This window comes from Agelaius tricolor, unplaced genomic scaffold, assembly GCF_023055355.1.
Source record: "Agelaius tricolor isolate 1412-34295 unplaced genomic scaffold, bAgeTri1.0.p SCAF_1, whole genome shotgun sequence".
NCBI lineage: Eukaryota > Metazoa > Chordata > Aves > Passeriformes > Icteridae > Agelaius > Agelaius tricolor.
Window position 1 is genome coordinate 81,493,125 of NW_027269261.1, and position 20,182 is coordinate 81,513,306.

Below are 20,182 nucleotides of genomic sequence, written 5' to 3' on the forward strand. Positions count from 1 at the left end.
CTGGAATTTGGGAGACCTGCTTCTTTATGACTACCTACAAAACAGTGCTGTGGAGAAGGCATGGTGCAGAAACAGGAATTAAGCCACAATGTAGGCATGTGATCCAGAGCAGGGAACTGAATCCTGGTAAGTTCTCTTCTTTCAGTGTGCATATGCTTAAAATTTCAGCGTGCATCTTCTTTAAAGTTCTAGACTTCCTAAAATGTTACTCTGATTCTGTTACTCTGAACACTTTTTTAATATATAATATATAACACATGCAAGTGAAATGCCTGGGTTAAAATAATTATTAGACAAATTCATCAGAACAGTTAAACACAAAGACAGCAACTCCCGCCTTCAGTCTTTGAAAGTCTTGGTACTGCAAGGTGTAAAATGAAGCATTAGCCCACATTTACCCTCTTCAGTTCTTTCTCAGGCTGTATTGGTGACAACATAATGCCTGATGGGCCAGCAGTCTGAACTGAAATGGCCATTTGTATGATCTTACATTACTGTATCTTTGTGTTTGGTATTACTTTCTGCAGTGTATTTATGTTGAAGCAGTGAGCAATGACGATGTCATGGCTAGAAAAAACACGGACAGCAATGAACAGACTGAGACCTAAAATTATTCTTCCTTCTTCAAATCTTCAATAAGAAATTTTACTTCAGTACAAAAGATACCCTCCTCTGCCCCCAAAATTTAAAGAAAAAGTTAAAAAAACCCAAAAGTCTTGTCAATGTGCAGGTGTCAGGCAGACATGGTTAATTCATTTTAGTAAAAGGATTCATTATGCCAAATACTTGTGTGTATGAAAAGAGGTAGGTTACATAGAGTGGATGGATCTTTGAACAAAGAGCAAACAGGTGCTGTTTGAAGTTTTCTTGATACGGACATCTACAGATAAACTTCCCAAAAACTCCAGCCAAAGAATTGTTTTAACAGATGAGCCATTATGCTGTTGTCTCTATTTATTTTTAAGGAAGATTGAAATGCATATCAACCAAACAGTAATGTAATTACAACTGTACTCTCTCCATTTGTTTTTGAAAAACAAAACAGTTTCTCTGCTAGGGAAAGCTTATTTAAAGTTAACAAAACTATCAAAGGATATAGGGAAAGAGGGCTTGGGTAGCTATTCCCCTGCATTGCACAAACCACTTCACTCAGCACTGTGTTGAGGGGCTGCCCCATTTTCCCCACAGGCACAGGTGGGAGGGCTCAGGTCTAAGACTGGCTTAGCCTTTGGGAATTTAAACCCACAGCTCAGGCTGAAAGAGCTTGAAACACCACACCTCTGGGATTGTGGATCAGGAATGAAACAATGCAGAGGAGAGATGAAAATATTTCCTACACAAAGGAAATATTTATTTCCTTTTTTTATTTTATTTATCTAGCCTGGTGCTAGAACAGCTCTTTTGGCACTGCAGGAACCAGGTCAATAGCACACAGAATTATGACAAGGAAAAAACCCAAAAAATTAATTATCTTATTTTATGACAGACTGCAGGATAAGGAATATAGTAGCTGGACCATGAAATGGCAACAGAAAATTTTATAACATTACAACTCCTACAGGAAGTTATTATTTAGGTTAATATTTAATGTCCTGATTGCTACTTATCAACTCAATTTTCTTAAACCATTGAAAATACCTATAATCCCTGAAAGTTTCTTCACTCACCACTTACTCTGTCATCTCTATGCTCTGTATATTTCCAATAAGTATGTTCTACGAACTACTTTTTTTGTCTTTGAAGGAAGACATAATAATTTTCCTTAAACAATTAATTTTAACCTTGAAAAAGAAGAAACAACTCTCTGCTTGAAAAAGTAAAAAAATAAACCAATTTTATTTTATGTTTGTAGTTAATATGATCCTATTAACTAACCAAGGATTGAATTGTTCCAAATACAATAATGCATGGAACAATACTTACCTAGGTTTAGAACCTTGAAATACAACAAACTTTACCTGAGCAAAATAAATGCAGTTTTCTAGTAATTGCTGCAGACACTTTGTGCTTTTCAACAGAACAAAACCAGAAATGCAGATTCAGACAAGGATGGCTTGTAGTATTTTATGATGGGTGTCAGTTTTTCCACTATGGTGTGCAGATTAAAGTGTGTTTCACTGTAAAGCGCCACTACCTTGGCTGCCCTGGGAACCCAGCAATATTATGAAGGCAGTAAATAAGAACCAAGAATAAATCCTGCATAGGTGCTGTGTCAAGAGAAGCAGAAGGTGGTGTGGTTTGGACTGGCTAAAATATGTCTTTCTTATGTAAGGCTACAAAGTTCTTTGGCTCTGTAGTATTTTTTTCTCCTTTGAAAATGAAGACAAAGAAGGAATAAATCTCTGAAAATTCTCTGTAAATGAAATGCTGAATATGTAATTAATGGCTGACCAAATCACTTTTAAAAAGCAATTTGGAAGTAAAAATTGAATTTTCCTGTAAAAAATGCCAATTTTACTTTCAGAATTGTATTTCTCAGAATAGGCATGCATCACTGAAATACCACTGAATAACAAGTGTCACTTAGAGTCTTCATTAATGACAGAGAGAGAGGGATTGTGTGCACCCTTAGCAAAATTGCAGATGACACCATGCTGAGTGGTGCAGTGACACACCTGAAAGATGGGATGCCATCCAGAGGGACTTGGACAAGTTCAGGAATTGGGCCCATGGGAGTAATGTCCAGGAACAAAGTGCTGCACTTGGCTCGAGGCAGCCCCTGGTATCCATCCAGGCTGGGGGATGAACAGACGCAAAGGAGCTCTGCCAAGAAGGACTTGGGGGATGCTGTGGGAGAGAGGCTGGACATGGCCCAGCCATGTGCCCTTGCAGCCCAGAAAGCCAAATGTGTCCTGGGCTGCACCAGAGGCAGTATGGGCAGCAGGTGAGGGAGGGGATTCTGCCCCTCTGCTCTGCTCTGCTGAGACCCCACCTGCAGGGCTGCATCCAGCTCTGGGGTCCCCAGCACAGGAAGGACATGGACCTGGTGGAGTGAGTCCAGAAGGGGACACTTGGTTGATTAGGGGGATGAAGCACCTCTCCTATGAGGAAAGGCTTTGAGAAGTGGGTTTGCTCAGCCTGGAAAAGAGAAGGCTTTGGGGTTACCCAATTGTGGCATTCCAGTACCTGAAGGGGACTTACAGGAAAGATGGGGCAAGAGCTTCTGGTGACAGCATAATGGCTACAAAAAGAGTAGGTTTAGATTAGATAATTGGAAGATATTCTTTACTGTGAGGATGATGAGGCTCAGGAACAGGCAAGCTGTGGATGCCCCATCCCTGGAGGTTTTTAAGGCCATGTTGGATGGGGCTCTGAGTAACCTGGTCTAGTGGAAGATGTCCCTGCCAATGGCAGGAGTGTTGGAGCTAGATATACTTCAAGGGCCCCTTCCAACTCAAACAGTTCTACAATTCAAATGATTGAAATGTCTGACTTATGAAAAATCTGTAATTTGTTGATGGGTCATAGATTATTGGAGGATCTTTAACCAGATATAACTGAAAATATTACTTCAGAAGAAAAGGTTGTCTCTGTGAGTAGAAAGACAATAATATTACTGCACTCTTCAAAGACTCTGATAAAATTCTTTTGGAATCAGTGGTAAAATTATCACTGACTTAATGAGTGAGGATGTAAATCACTAGATTACTTAAAGAGATACTTTTTTCATTATTTCTTGGGTGTTTAAAGATGTACTGCTGGAATCTGGTGAGCAGTTTTGCAGCCATCTCTTCTTTTCCCCCAATTTTTCCCCCTCTTGCTCCACCCTCACTTCCTACTCCCTTATCCCCCTCTTTTCTTTGCCCTCTTTCCTGCATCCCCTTCCCTGCCTTAAACCAGAATGCCCTGACATCTTCCTTTCATCTCACAGATTTTGGGAACCCTAAATTATCTTTATTTCCTGTACTGCTATAAACTCCTCTTGCAAATATCCCTGCTTTCTGAAGGTTCATTTTTTGTGAACTGCAGCCCTGAAAGCTCAGACAATCATGTTATCCAAAAGAAAACAGGCCCAGTATGAGATGGAGCCCTTGTTTGTGCAGTAACTCATGTTAGAGCTATGTTATTATTACATGACAGAAATAGGATCTAATGTAGTGAGTTCTTTACTGGATCCAGTGGATCCAGTGGACCCAGCTGCCATTTTTGTCTGTCCTGCTGCTATGTGAGATGGCTGCTGGCAGTCACCTCGCTTCCTTGCAGCTTAGTCCCATCTCCTGTAACAACAAGGATATTATTTCCATGCCCCTTTTTCTACCTTTCTGAATTCTGAGGATGTAAAATGTTAAACGTGTGAAACAAAGCAGGTGTGTATTGAGAACAGTGCAACTTCTCTATAAACCACTGAAATAGATCAGTAACTATGACCTTCTTGCACATTTAGACCAAAGTAGCTTGCAAAACAAAGAAACCCCTTATTATACAGATAGAGCTGAGACACAGATGCAAAATGCCATTTCTTATTCCACACTAAATAGACAATAAAACCAAGTATATAACCTGTATTTTCTAACTTCTGAACTAGTCCTTTTCATCAACAGTGCTTTAAGCTGCTTCTAATACGTGCCATATTTCTCTACCTTCCACTTGCTCTGCCACTCAGAGTCCCAGGTGGGTGGCAAATCATCCTAAAATTCTTTCATTAAGGAAATAAAGCTCCCAGCATCTTGTTTTTTCAATTCAGAAGAATAAAGAAATCTTTGCTGCACATTACAGACACACATTGTTCTTCCCAAATTGATCTTCTCTTAAAAAACCTCTGATTGCCACTGTGCTGCATTTCACATGCAAATATATTGCATTCCTTTTTTACTTGTTCATAGTTTAATTGGAGAACAGCAGGTGATCAAAATCACAGTAGTAAGAAAGGTGTGTTTCTGTAGAACAGATGAGACTTCCATTTAAATCCTTACAGGGGTGCTTTTAGCTTTCTCTATTAAGCAGCCTTGCCACTTTCAAATCCCATAGCTATAAAACTGAAACAGAGTCTTACCTGTCTTGTAAGTTCCCTCAATCACACAAGCAGGGAGAGAAATCTTAGGCTAGTTTGCTGTCTGGTTTCTTTGTACTTAGTCTGATTTTTTCCCTACCAAAGCCTTATCACAAGAAAGCATATGAACTTAAAGAGAAAAATATGTTTTCCTTTCACTAGATAATTTCTTTAAAATTAATTATCAGCAATGGCACAAAATTGTCATTCAGGTTTGAAGAAACAGATAAAAATGCAATATAAGAAGAACAATCAAGTAACCTACATAAATTGTGTAAGATATTTAAGAATGGGAATGCTTTTAAAATTAAATATTACACCTATTTGTACTAGCTGGTTATGTTTCAGACATATCTTTATAATATGTAATAGTTCCTTCTGAATAATTGACCATGATTTGTCTCTCTGGAGTCAAAATCTGTATTTTCTAAGTCTTAAGAAGCCCACAGTTAGTGATATTATCTTTTTCTGGCAAATCATGAATGAGGCACATAAAAAACAAGTAGGAAAGAATGAAGATGGAAAACATATAGAAGACAAACATGCAAAATATGCCATTTTCTTTGTTCCGCATTTTTTGTACATTCTCACTTTGTTATGATTTTTCACTCTGTTTTCTAAACATTTACTCACACATCTATCAAATGTGGACCTATCACATATTTTTCAACCTTTAAAATATATGTTAATACCAAAAATTCCTAACAAACTGCCAGAGACTGTCAGGAAGCAGATGACCCAGTATTAATTGTTACTAACAGACAGCATAGGTTGGAAGATCTGCATCATGTGATTGTTTTAATATGAGACTTAATCCAATACCTTTACAGGCATAAATCTGAATAAACATACATATCTTTCCTGCCTTGTAGGTCAGGTAATTTGTATGCTCACTGAGGAGAAGAGGAATGAATATAAGCCATTGACACAGATATTTTTGCTTCTCCTAAAAATCAGTAATCAGGGAAAGCTCTGTCTTCAATGACTGTGAGTAAACCTTAGCCTGGAATGAGGCTTATGTCAACATTGCCTATGGTCTTTATTAGCAGGATTAAATCAATGTGGAGAATTTCCTCAAGTTATCTCTAATGTTATGAAACTCCTAAATTTGCCCTAAACCAAGACAAATACACTACTACCTATACCTTAAGCATGTTTAGTGGTGCTTGTTTGACACAATTAATTGCTGTTACAGATTAATTGCTGTTACAGATTACAGGCACAACTGTGTTTTGTTGTGTTAGCTTGAAATAGTAAGCAAGGTAAGCAAGGGTGGTTTTTTACCTTTGCAGTACTTTTTTGGGAAAATGTTATATGCTCCATTGCTCTGGAGTGTAGATTCAAAGAGATGGCATTCAGGACACCTTTGGTTCATTACCTTTTGCTTATTAATATGTTCTGACTATGTAACTCATGTTAACATTTGAACTTATTACTACTTTTAAATCATATTTGACTGAGAAACAGGTTTCAAGTACGTTATATTCCTGCAAGGTTCACGAAGTAGGCAATTTGTAAGGGACAAAAAAGACAAAAATTCTTATCTAATACCAATAGATATCTATAAAGGAGAATAACCCTAGAAGTCAGAATTTATAAACTGTGGATATGTGCTTTTGGGGCTATCTTGCCTATGGTTGGGTTGGAGGCTGGATGTGAATTCTTATCTAATGCATCTTTTAATATTTCTTTACAATATCTGCTTTGTATTAATGTAGGTTCATTCAGTGACATCTGGAATATAATTAGGCAGCCAATGCGTTTTAGATTCAGTAAATGTTTTCTAACTCTATCTGGCTATGTCTGAAAAAGAAAAAAATTAATCTCTTTTCTCTATTTATCTGTTTACATATAATTTTTTCATATGAGAGCATATATTTCCCAAATATACAACATGTCTATCTCAATATAAAGATTATTATTATTATTATTATTATTATTATTATTATTATTATTATTATTATTATTATTATTAATGAATCACAATCATGCATTGGTTTTGGGGATATCTCCAGCTGAAAACATCACCTGGTTGACAGGAACCTCATGAAATTCAACAAGTGTGAAGTACTGCAGCTAGGAAGGGGTAATTTCAGTCTACATCAGTAGAGTGTTGGGTCTACTGTCTTGAAAGAAGCAGAGCAGAAAAGGACCTGTGGGTCCAGGTGGATGCCAAGCTGAACATGAGATAGAAGTGAGCAAGCTTCTTGCCATTTCATGCCAGCGTTAGGAGAAGTACTGTCAGCAGGTTGAGGAAGTGAGTGATCCTTCCCCATTATTCAGTGATGGTGAGGCCACACTTGGAGTACTGTGTGGAGGTCTGGGCTCTGCACTACAAGGGAAGAAATGTGGAAGATCTGGAGAGAGTTTGATTAAGGGTGACAAAGACAATGAAGAGACTGGTTCATCTCTTCTACAGGAAAAAAATGAGAGAGATGAGACTGCTCATCCTGGAAAAGAGAAGACATGGGGGATCTCATTGTTGTGTGGGATATTTGAATTAAGGTGCAAAGAGGAAGAAGCCAGGCTCTTCAGTGTCACCCGGTGACAGGAACAGAGGCAGTGGGCACAAATGGACACACAGGATGTGCCATCTGAAGGTCAGTAAACACTTTATCACTGTGAGGGTGTGAGTGTGACTGATCCCTGATGATAGTTGGCTAGAGAGGTCATAGAGTCTCCCTCCCTAGAGATTTCAAAAGTTGTCTGGACATAGTGCAGGTCAAGCAGCTCTAGGTGGTCCTGCTTGAGCAGGATCAGGTATCTCCATGTCAGCTTCAACTGTTTTGTGATTTTCATAGCAGTCATATGTCTGTGTCATCAGCAGAGTTTATGTGACTGCAGTATTTTTGGACCCTGTAATCCATGGACTCCAGGTTTTCAAAGAATCATGAAGAATAAGTAAAATGCTGAGTGTAAGGTCAGCTAGGGCAGGTTCTTTGGGCTGTGTTCAGCTGAGTTTTGAGCATCTCTAAGGATGGAGACAACATAGCCCCACTAGTCAACTTGTTCCAGTGATGGGAAAGCATCACTGTAGATAGACAATTATTTTTTCTTAAATTTGAATGGAATTTATTGTCTTTGAGCTTGTGCTGATTCCCTTTTGACTTTTCAATCTCTACCAATGAGAATTCTTTGTCTCTTCGTTAATCCCCGCACATTAAGTATTTATGCATATTGATAAGACCACCATGATTCTTTTCTTCTTCAGGCTGAACAAACTCAGTCAGATGGTCCAATCCCTTCATCAGTTGATTGTCCTCCACTGGATTTGCATGTGCCATGTCTGCATTTTACTGGGGGTTCAGAATAAGGCAATTCACATTACATAATTACTTCAGAAAATATCTTGCTGTTACAGAATAAATCCTGGATGTTTTAAAGAGAAGATAATAGTTTAAGACCGCAGATGTATCAATAATAGATACTGAAACTCTCTGTCAGAAAAAAAGATTTCTGAAAATCATACTGGCATTTCTATTCTTAGAGTAATAATCTCCCAAAAATCCTTGAGGAAAGACATGGAGTAATAAGAATAGAATAGAAATCAAATAACTTGTTTTAGAGGCTTCTCATTAATTTCTGAAACAATTGAAGAAAAATATTTCAGCCCTCATTAAAGAATACTGATTAACTTTGTGTCTCTAGATATTTTCATAATTCACCTTAATTTCATATTTTAATAATACTAGGGATCAGAAAGCAAGAAGGAACAGATGTTTTGGAGATTATGAATCAAAAGACTAGCCCGACCTGTAATAACAAGGAGACAAAGCTAAATATCTTTCTGAACATTCATATAGTTAGAAAACTGTTGCAGAGATATAGATCTTGATTCTGCTCATATATTTTCCTATTAAGCAGCACTTTCCTTCCAAATTTAGTTTTCCCCCATAGCTTTCCTTATAAATCTTCTGAATCAAAATATTAATTTAGGATTTCCCTGTTGCTTTGTTGTTCATTCACCTGAAGTTAAAACTGCAGTGAAAGGAGTTGAGGCAGAGCACAATCATGTTTTGAACATTTATGTGCTATGTGAAATATTTCCTGTGTGGAATATGAACCTAAGTTTGATGTCATTTTTCCTGAGGAGGTATATCATGATAATAGCTTGAATTACAGAAATGGAACTACCCTTAGTACTTGGAATTACAGACATGGCATAGCATGCTCAGTTTAACACAGAGTTGAAATAGAAGTGTTATAGAGTGGTGGGAGCCAACTTCACTCTGTATTCTTGGTACTTCCAGTGATGTTAGCATTCCTGTCTAAAGAGATTTATTTCATTTACTTTAGTGAGTGTTGGACTGGACCACGAAAGAGGTAGTCAAAACTTCTAGATCACAACTGTTAGAAGGATGCTCATAAACAGTTCAGTCAGCATAATATTGTTGGATCCTACACCATGGAAAAAGGGTACGAGGTTTCTGGAAAACTCAGTCATCTGCACTGTGTCACAGAGTCAGAGGGACTACTCACATTCCATCTCCTGGTGCAAATGCAGGTTGCTGTATGTGCAGAAAGAGTACCTCCTTTTTCTTTCCTGTCCCGTATCCCAAATTGGAGAGAGCTCTTTCCTGACACTGAGACATGCTAGGGAATTTCTTTGGACATCAAAGCAAAGATTTATTGAAATCTTACTCTTGAACTTCATTTTCTCTTTCTCTTCTACTGAAAGGGGTGACAAATAACAGGGCCCACTCTGGAGGTCACTGAGGAAATGATGCTGAGAATTCACTCCCTGGACAAAGGTAAGGCTTGCCTGTCACCACAAAGTTGTTAAGAGTATGAAAGCTATGTTCAGTGTGCTGGTAAGAGAAGGGGACAAATGTTATTCACAGTGTTAGTCTTTCATGAAAAAAGGGTTTTCCTGTTCTTTCAGCTTTTACCTGGGTTCAAGGACATTTGTCTACCTTACCTTGATTTTTTCCCTGCAGAAAAAGTAAAAGAGATCTTTCATTGTGATCAACCATTCTTTTTTTCTTTACAGCTCTCAGTGAGGTATTATTATCTTGCAGGTGCAGAACTGAGGAGTGGAGGGCCTGGGTGACTTGTTCCTGCCCACCTCCTTGCTCAGGAAGGAATCAAACCCACATTTTTGTTTTGCTGCAGGGCTATGCCCCTTGTCAGACAGAGAATAGCTGCAATGGAGTAGCCTTTATGGACATCCCTGGCCATGCCATATTTCCCTGATTCACTTGGCAGATAGGCTCTGAAAGGTTTATTAAATAACCTGACCTAATATTTTAAACAAAATTCAGAAACTATGAAGTAACTCAGTGTGGGGGAGAGGAACATAAGAATATATTTTCTTTTACTGCTTTCTTCTTCCTACTGAGTTCTTCCATCACCTGGTTGCATCTCCCATACATTCCTATTCACTATCTACATGGTCTACACTAAATCAAAAATATCAGCTATGCTTGCAAAGTCATGTTGAAGGGGGGGCCTGGAGACCAGGTTAAGCAGCCCAGGCCTTGGTGAATATTATGCTCCCCCTGTAACATTCCCTAAATTTATCTTCCCTGATTTCTTGCACATCCTTTTTTACACTGCTTCTCAATTCCTTGGCAGTCTAAATAATTTATAGTAGAAAATGGAACTGTGAATGGAAACAAATCTTCAAATTAGGTCCAATCCTCTCAACTCTTAATAGCTGGTGAAGGCCTGCCTCTCACATGCCTACACAGAGAATGGGCTGCAGGAACAGGAGGTGTGTACCTTTGCTTTCTTTTTTTTTTTTGTGTGTGGTTTCTCTAATAAGCAGATTTATGAAATGCATTTTTGGATTGACATATGTAAAGCTGAAATTTTGTAGAAAGGGTTGGCCCTCTTTATTTCATTTGCATATATTTACCCTTGGAACAGAAGTCATTTATATGAATTTCTAGAAGGACTGTAAAGGTTATCCAAAGACCATCTTTCAAAGGGAACTCTCATAAGATATGTATGCAAAACATGCCTATGCTGTCACAAGCAGGTAAATTCACATGCAAAAATATTCTGTTATAGATGATGAAAAACAAGCTGTCATTCATGCAAGCCATGGTTTACTTGTGCAGTTAATACTGCAGATTCAGCTAGGAAGAGACACCAGCAGGAGACCATCTAAGCCATCAAGTCCATTTGTCATAAGTGCAGTCATTACAAGTATCATCCAAACGGCTTCATAAAACACCTCTTTGGTGCACTCAGCATGCTACAGAACTGGTAGCCTCTAGGTTAAATATCAAATGATATAAAATACTGCAATGGGCCACATGAGAAGGAGAGGGTGAGATCCAAGATATTACCAGTGTCCTAGATTCTTCCGCTGTAGTTCTGCGAATGGCCATATGGTGCTAGAGAACCCACTTTCCATGGGAAGGCTTTCAGATTTCTTTTCTTGGAGTTTCAAAACTGGACTAGACAAGACCCTGGTCTGTTTGGTCTGGCTGGCCCTGCTGTGAGCCACAGCTGGACTAAATGACCTCGGGAGGTCTCTTCCAACCTAAATTGCTCTTATTATGATACACTTGTTTTACTGTTCTCAGCTTCAGAACTTCTGTATGAATTGAAGTAGTAACATGATTTTCCATTAATTTTCTGCGGGCCAAGAATTATTTCAACTGTTGATAACCTTCCTTAGTGTGGGATATCCTTTGTCTCTGATTTTTGAGCCTTTCTCTAAGGCATACAGTAGGGAGTGGGATAAATGAGCAGAGAACAAGACTAAATGTTAGTGTTTTCATCAAGTCATCAAAAAAGGCACTTTTGACTCACTGTGTATTAAATGAAACACATCAGCCTGGTTCTGTTGTAATACAAGAAAAATGCACAAATGACAATCCTAGGGGTAGAATGACTTCTCTATACCTTATGTAGTACAACACTGTAACATTGTACATTGCTGAAATTTGGGCAAACAACTACAGAATTTTAAACTTGACATCTGTACTCTTTGCTTGAAGGAAAATGTACACATATTAGATGGAAAATGTGCTTGTGGGGCACCCTGAAATCAGTTTCAACTTTTGATTGAAACCAGCGGCAAAATTTAGAATTTAAAATTGTTTGAATTTAGTAGAGCTGGATTAGGAACTCAGCTGTGGAACTTCTTAGGGAAATTTTCATATCCTTATGTAAGCCTAGAAGAGATCTGGTCAACTGAGCCCAGCACAGGGCTCTAGGAATGATCCAATCCATCATAAGAGTGGGCAGGTCTTCTCCATCAGTGAACATTTGTGCTAATAGTGTAATTCCAACTGAGTTCAGCAGAAAAGGAAGCACCCACATCTTGCTGATTTAATTCTTTAGGGCATAATTAATTAAAGTAGTATCTGTGATCTGTTAATTAAAAGAATGAAATCTGAAATTAGATTTTTGGTAAAACAGAAAATGTGGACTTGGCAAAAGTTTTGAAACTCACATAAGGCTTCTGATAAATTCACATTGGATATGCAGTTATTTGGGGGGTGGGGTAGAGGTTAAAAGAGGGTCTTTTATCTCCCCCACAAAACCATCTGTGAGCCTTTTTTTATCTGACAGGCAGTAGAAGAGGAGGAGATGTGTAGGAAAAATTAAATGTTCACATTGTTCAGCAACAAGAAAGGCATGTGTCTTAGAAGCTCTCTTATCCAAGCTTCTGCCTTCCTAAAAGCCCTATAAGCCATATTTAGGTTATGTCCCCTAAAGTAGCCTTAAGGAACTCTTTTAGCAGAGATTTCAGCGTGTCCAATTACAGTCTGAGAGCCTGATCCAAATATCACTGAAGTCAGTATCTCCACATTCCATCTCAGCGATTGTAAATAAGGGGGTGGAGGTCTACTGTGCAATGCCATAAAAATATTCTCCCCTTTAAGGCACATGTAACTAATAAAAAAAAATATCTGATATGTAAACAAACATTACCAGAAGAAGATTATATTGCAACATATAACACTATTCAACATGCTAAATCCTGCATTTATTCAGAGAATTTGTCACATCACCTAGCTTATAGATTTTTTTAGAAGTCCTTAGACATATGTTGTGTGTATCCAGCTATTCAGAATCATGGGATTGGTGATTTTTCAAAGTAAAACCCCATGAAAAGTTGAATCTGTATCATATGATGTGGTAGTAGATGATCTAAAATTATATATGCATACATATATGCAAATATTGTCTATACTAGTAATATATAAATACATGTATGTAAGAAAATGAAAGGGGAAAAAAGTGGGAACAATGTTCAGTATTGGTAGCTACTTAACAGGAATATCTCTAAAAGAATTATACCACTTAGTCTTAGAACATTTTTACAATTTAATTATATATCTCTATCAGAGTGATACTAAAGAAAAAACATTTTGAATTTTTTTTTCTAAATGTTTTTATGTATTTGAAAATATTCTGTTGACTTCATTTGCCCAAGCAGTTGTTTCTCAAAACCAGTCAAGTAGGGCTTTGACCCAGCTTCCAAATAACTCATCACTTGAAAAGCAAAAGAAGCCAAAAAGAAAATAATGTCTGAATTCAACACAAACATGCATAAACATACACACAATATACTTATTTAACACAGCAGGTATTCTCACTAGTGTCATATATAAGACTAACAGATATATTCCTACTGTGTTTGTGTATGAGTGCAACACAACAGACACACTATAAGAACAATGTGTCTAAAAACTGCAAATATTTCTACATGTTGTTCCTGTAGAAACCACAACATTTTCATGAGTAACTCAGAAATCATGTATATTTGAATTAAGAAGCACGTTAAGAAAACTGATGAGGACATGAGATTTGAAGTACAATGTCAACAACCCTTCAAATTAATTTTATATTTTAAGGAAGTAATAATTTCCATCATATGCTGAAGATAAACAGATGTGGAAAAAATTCAGGTTTTTGTCATTGTATTTAAATTTGATAACAAAAGACCTATGAACTGGAAATTATTGATACTAATAACTAGTAGATGGATCCTTGTTAATTTACGGGTTTGGGCTTTCCTTGGTAGGAACAAGATTGATCAGGTATTTCCAGCCTGAGATGTGGGTAAGAACACAGTAATGCTGAAACTTTCTTTTAGGTTTTATAGACTGGAAACGTTCTCAAGATATAAAATAAAATTATTTTTCTCTAATTGTGAAAAAGCAATCACAATTTTAAACTGATTTCCATAAATATAATTTTATTATTAAGAAAAACCATGATCTATAGTTAAAGTAGAGGAAAGCTGCTTAGCATTATCCAATTCCTGATTTAAATCCTTGTGGTTTTCACCTACTGTTTGAAGAGTCTCTCTAGTTAAAATTTGTTCTTTTGGTCTGAGAATATGTGACATAAGACACGAAGCTCTAGTTTATCAGCTATCATGGTTTCTAGTGCCTTAATGATCTGCAAATATTGTGTAGTGACAATTCCCATGAAGAGATGGATTGCAGTGTCTCCAGAGCTGAATGACATCATGTTCTGGGGGAAGAGCAGGCCAAAGGGCTGGCAGACCAAAGTTTGTCTCTGTTACCTGCACCCTGGGCCCCAGAAGCACCAGGAATATGCCTCAGCCACGCATTCAGATGGGCCCAGAGACCTGCAGGCTTTTAGCTACATCAATACCAGCAAACAGACAAGTCCAAGACCTCTTTATTTCTGTTGCTGCCTGGCAGGGAAACCTTATGGCTGAATTGTCTGTCCCATGGCAGGAGGCCTCACCCTGACTGCCAATCAATAGAACCTTGCATGACTCTGTCATCAGCTCTGCCTGGTCTTTACCAGAGGGTAGACAAAAAGAGAAGAAAAGAACATGTCAGGGTTTGTCTACATTATTCAGATCTAATTTACCAGGTATAGGCAAAGCCTTTTTTAAACAATTTTTTTCCTGAGATTTCCACTGAGATGAAGGACATTGCCACACTAGAAGTCCAGGCAAATATGGAACAGGCTGGGACTAGTGATGTCTTTTGGTGCCACCTGACTCTGTTTCTTTGAGAAACTAATTAATTTGCCTCATAGGACACAGATATAAGGGTCTGACAACACCTATGCCTCTGCTTTTGATAGAAATGCTTCCAAAGATAATAAGAACATAAATGTGTCACCTCAATTTATGCAGACATTGTGCATCTTTGCAGATATCCAGGCAGAAGGGAGGCTAGGTCCATAGTCCAACTACATTCCTTGGCAAGTCTCCCTTCAACTCCTTAAGGTTTGAGTGATATTCAAGGGTGTGGACTAGAGATATATATTGTTGTCGTGGTTCCAGCCAGGACAAGGTGAATTTTTTGCAGCACCTGGGAGGGGGCATGGCCAGGATCTAAGGTTGTTCTATAGTATTGCTGGGACTGGGGGCAGGGACTCTCTCCCAGGGATAAGGGGCTCCTTCCAGATGAGAAAACATGGTGGAGGGAGGTGTCCAGTATTTTCTGTTATTTGGGATGTTTTTCCATGTGAACATTTTATTTTCTTACACCTTTTATTATTAGTATTGTCTCTGTTACTGTTCATTTTATCTCATTGCTGTTCCAAGTAAACTGTTCTTACCTCAACCTATGATATTTGCCTTTGTGCCTGCAGTTGGAGGGGACATGGGGAGTAGTGGGGGCACTGAACTGGGGACTGAATTCCTAAACCGTGACAATGGTCTAGACAGGAAAACTGTGTTCACCCGTGGAACACTGTGGATCTTCACACTGCCCACCGAGATGAGCCCATGGTTTATGCTAAACCCCTGCAATGCTTTTGGGCATCATTGCCAGTTTTTCCTTGCTCAAAACAGTGTTAGGGATCATATTAACATTAAGCAGGACAAGAACCAGGGACCTTGTGCTCAATCCTGGTCTTGTAGACCATACTATTACAGATAGTTGAAGTGGGTACCACCAGGAGAAGAAAGAGAAGAAATTTTTTGCAGGGGAATGTGTTCTCCCTTTAATTCTAATGATTCCTGGCTATTTTTATGTACAGTAGTTAGTTTTCAGACTGATGAGAAGAAGTCTCATTTGTGCAGATGGGAAATGCTTATTATGCTAATAGTGTTCTGCATTGTTAGCAGAGATTATTAAAAGGAGATGTTAGAAATGCCTCTAGTGGAATTAAGTAGGTGACAAGGTAAAATGAAGAGATAAATGACAACAGTGATTAGGAAATGGATTGTGCTGAATACATCAGTGCAAATGAAGAAGGGAAAGGGACTACTTTTAAAACAAATTATTTAATCAGTGAGGTAGCCATGAAAAACATACAAAAAGATAGTTTATCTAGATGATACCAAACTCTGCTTGTGAGATTACATGTGATGTTTATTCTGGAGAAACCTGAGAGAAGTGTCAAAATGATCAGCAAGGAGGAAAAAGAGAACACCTGAAAGTAAGGAGGCCATTGACAGGCTTGTGTTTTATAATTAATAAATTTTGTCAAATATATGTATGGACAACTACATATTTAACATGAAATTTAGTGCAATGTGCTATTCATCTTTTCTGAACTTGTAATACATCAAGAAAATGAAACTTTAGAGGTAGTCCTACAGGCTGTCTGGTCACACCAGTCTCTCCTAATGCCTTAAGAACTGCTGCTCTTTGGCATGTTGCCTCTATATCTACTTCCATTGTTCCAGATGCAGACGGGATTGTGACTCCAATCTGAAAAATAGGCTTTTGTCTTTGTTTCTGAAGTAACACATGTCAATAGCCTGACTGTGCTGTAAACTTTCTCTAAATGCTTGATGAAAATCAATGCTTATTTATAAAGTGCTATTGCAGCACTGCAGTTTGATATGACAGAACCAGTCATGGAAAATAAATGATTTGAGGAATATGGCTTTTTCCTTGTTTGTGGATCAGCAGTGAATCAATCCTGCCAATGTATTGATTATTCTTATTATTCAGTATGGGTAAAAGCTTTCCTTGTTGTGTCAATTACCATCACACAGCATGTTCAAACATTGATCATTTCGGCTGTTCTCACTTGCAGTATGTGACAGATCGCTAAAGTTTCTGGAGCCGTTTTGACTCCCTCATCATATGCCTGAAACTCCTATGAGAGGCAGAAGAGTGAAGAACAGCAAATAGTTACAATCATTAGCTGATAACAATTGTTCTTGCTTGCATTCAAACTTTCCTGCTTTCGTACCTGGTAGGCAATATAAGGATTGCTTTTTTCTCCCCTGGTATTGAGTATCAGTTAAACAGAGAACTCCGTTGGGACAAATGCTGCTTCTTTCAGATTAATTGTCAATAGCATCTGTGGCTTCCTAGCAGAAATAATCACGAATACAAACATTTACTGACCAGAAAACTTGTGTTGACTAAAATCAAAATAGGTTCCTAAATTTTGTTTGGAATGGGGAGCTGTTTGTGATTTCCAGAATGACTGCAGAACCTCATAATGCACCATCCAGCTTTCCTTTCTCTTGTTCTGATTATGTTGATGGAGGGCCAGATTCTCTGGTCTACCTAGCCAAAATGGGGCACCCCTAAATGCATGGGTTGTAGTTGGTGTGCACACTCTTATTGTAACATCTGAGTGCCTCACAAACTTCAAATTCTCTGAGAGGAGCAAGTAAATTATTGCCTTTCACTGACAGTAAACTAGAGCTAAGAAAGGCTCCATAACTTGTCTAATGTCACGTAGGAAAACTGCAGTTGAACAAAACAAATTTTCTGGATTGTGGACCCTAAACATCCAGGACTTAAACTTCCTTTCAGGTTGATAATGCACAAGATGCTTGAGCTGTGAAGTACAACAATAAAGGTCATCTTCCATGAAGAAGTGCCTGGATACAGAATGTTTGCTTGGCTCTTTTTGGTGCTTGATAGGAGGGTAAGAGGAGAAGGAAAGGCTGTTTCATTCCTACTGAAATGCAGCTCAGAACAGATTGTGAATGGATGTGATTTTTCATGATGGTGAAGATGTGAATTGGTGTAAGCAAGGAATCACCTGTGTCCTGTTATGAGAAGTTCTTTATTCCTCTCATTTCTGACACTGAAGATCAGGCAAGGAAAGTTCATTGGGTGTCCCAGCAGGAAGGGATGGGCTCTCTCTCTGATGGGAAGACAGTAGGAGATATTTCTTTCAGAGTGGGAAGCTCCTGTTTTAGCATCAGTTTTTATGAGACTTAGTGATGATGGGCTGTTTCTTGTCGTAAGAAGTAAAAACGTTTAACATGAGGGCCTACATTGCCTAGACATGACCAGCTATTTTTTTGTGTCTCCCTAAAGAAAGATTGGAGGAAGGAGATCTTTACTTTGGGCCACAGCAATGAGGAGGAGCAAAGTTACACTGTGGAGAATATTTCTGTACCAGAAGTGTCTTCAGGAATCCAATTTGCATCTGATGATGCACATTTTTTGCAATACAATCATTTAATGCCTCGTTTTACCAACAGCTGAAACAGCCTTACAAGACAACTTCTAACTTGAGAATAGGCACAGTGTCCTCTTTCTGCCAGTCAGGCTGTTCCCACACTGTCACAAAAGCATTGTCACAGGCTAAACCTCCAACTGTGACTCTGACCTCTGTCCTTCCTGGATAGTAAAGGCATCAGTCAATACTTGAGACCCCTGCAAACAATGGGCTTTGGTGACAATACCCTAAAGCCTCTAAGACTTCAAAAATCTGGTCACTGGGAAAAAAGAAGGCATCCCTGGGTGAATTGCTGCACAATATGAGTCTCAAATATAACCACTTAGCCTATTTCTTCTGTAAATAAGGTGACTGAGAGGTTGGTAAACTGCTGTGTCAGTCACTTCACTTTCTTGAATCTCTCCCTGGCTTCAGATTTACATACAGCACAGACAGAAAATCTTTTGGGGAAATTCAGATTTTGCAAAGATTTTGGGATTCTTATCAGGGAAAACTAACATAACATTTTGGGATTAAGAAATCTGAATTGGAACTACAACGTTTGATTCTGGACAAGTTTTACTTTTGTTTCTGTTCAATTGACCTGCCAAGTCACCTGCTCAAAGCTTTGTTTTGGATATCTTGACATCTGGAGATTCATGGTAGAAAAAAGAACATGGCGAATACAGGATACTGCTGTAACTAGCCCAGGTAATGCCAATTCTTAAATGGGGCAAAAAGGTAACGTGATGATTCAGTTCAATAAATTGAAGTTAAAAATTGCTGTAAAGTAATATTTTTGTAGTGTATTTTAAATTTTTAAAGTTATGCCTTTTCCATTCCCGTAAAAAGCAGTTTTCATAATTTGCATCCATCACAGGAAGATAAATGCTCCACAGAAGAAAAATTACCATTTCCATTTGTCAGTTGCAGACCTGGCAACAATTCTGTGTACTTTTTGACTTTTCAGGATTAATTTATTGCATTTAAAAATGAAACAGTCAGCCTGATTAAACTCTACTTAATAGAATAAACCAGCATGCATAGAAAACATCTGAAAATATTTATCTGAATTATTGTATTTTTTAATAGGTCTTGACATTTGCTGACAAAGAGTAGATGTATTGTGTTTACTTGGTTAGCCAAGTGCTTACTTTCCCACTAGATAAACAGTAGATGACACTGGTTCTCCAGAGCAACTGGCAAACTAGAGGGCTGAGTTGCTCTGAGAGGGGACCACAGGATCCCTTAATGAAATTACAAACCTAATTACATGCTCTTATCCCTATGTTCAATCAATATAAGCATGGAATAGATATTGGCACTTGTAAGTATTCTATTCTGCTGGTGACTTTTTCAGCGCCTCCAGAAAAGCTCGAAGTACCCACACTCCTAATCCAGCTGTCTCAGAGCCTTCACATAGATGAACAATTCCATATTGCCATCTGCCTAAAATTTAATATAGATCTGCTGTTCTGTTCTAGTAAAACTCTGCAGACATATTTCTGTATTTTCACTCTCCTTTGGGATGATCACAGAGCTAATAACGTTTTTTGGTGGAGAACAGAAGGGGAAAAAAATGAGGAATGAGGTAAGGGATTTTTTGTTCAAATCCCTGCTCTGAAAAGCACATTGTGACTGAAAAAAACGTTGCTTTGGGAATTAGTGAAAGGTAATTCATGAGCCAGCATGAACATGTTGCTTTCCTGCTTCATTCTATGCCAGCTCCCTAGGACTTCAAAGTTTGAATCAAAGTTTCTGCCTTCTGTTAAAATTTTCTGTGAGCTGTTTTTCTCTTCCTGAAGGTTTACATCTCCTCCATGGTAGTCAGAGAATTTGGTAGGTGCTTTCCACCAGAGAAGCTACTCCTGCCTAAGAACA

General features: G+C 38.2%; 1 long non-coding RNA gene across 1 annotated transcript in view; it reads left to right on the forward strand.

Annotated features, from left to right (window-relative positions):
* LOC139596718 (uncharacterized) overlaps positions 1–20,182 on the forward strand; it is a 242,499-nt gene that overhangs the window by 144,341 nt on the left and 77,976 nt on the right. Inside the window, exons 4-5 of the long non-coding RNA XR_011681428.1 lie at positions 7,410–7,590; positions 9,669–9,741. This is a non-coding gene — a long non-coding RNA (uncharacterized lncRNA). The remainder of the gene's footprint in view (positions 1–7,409; positions 7,591–9,668; positions 9,742–20,182) is intronic.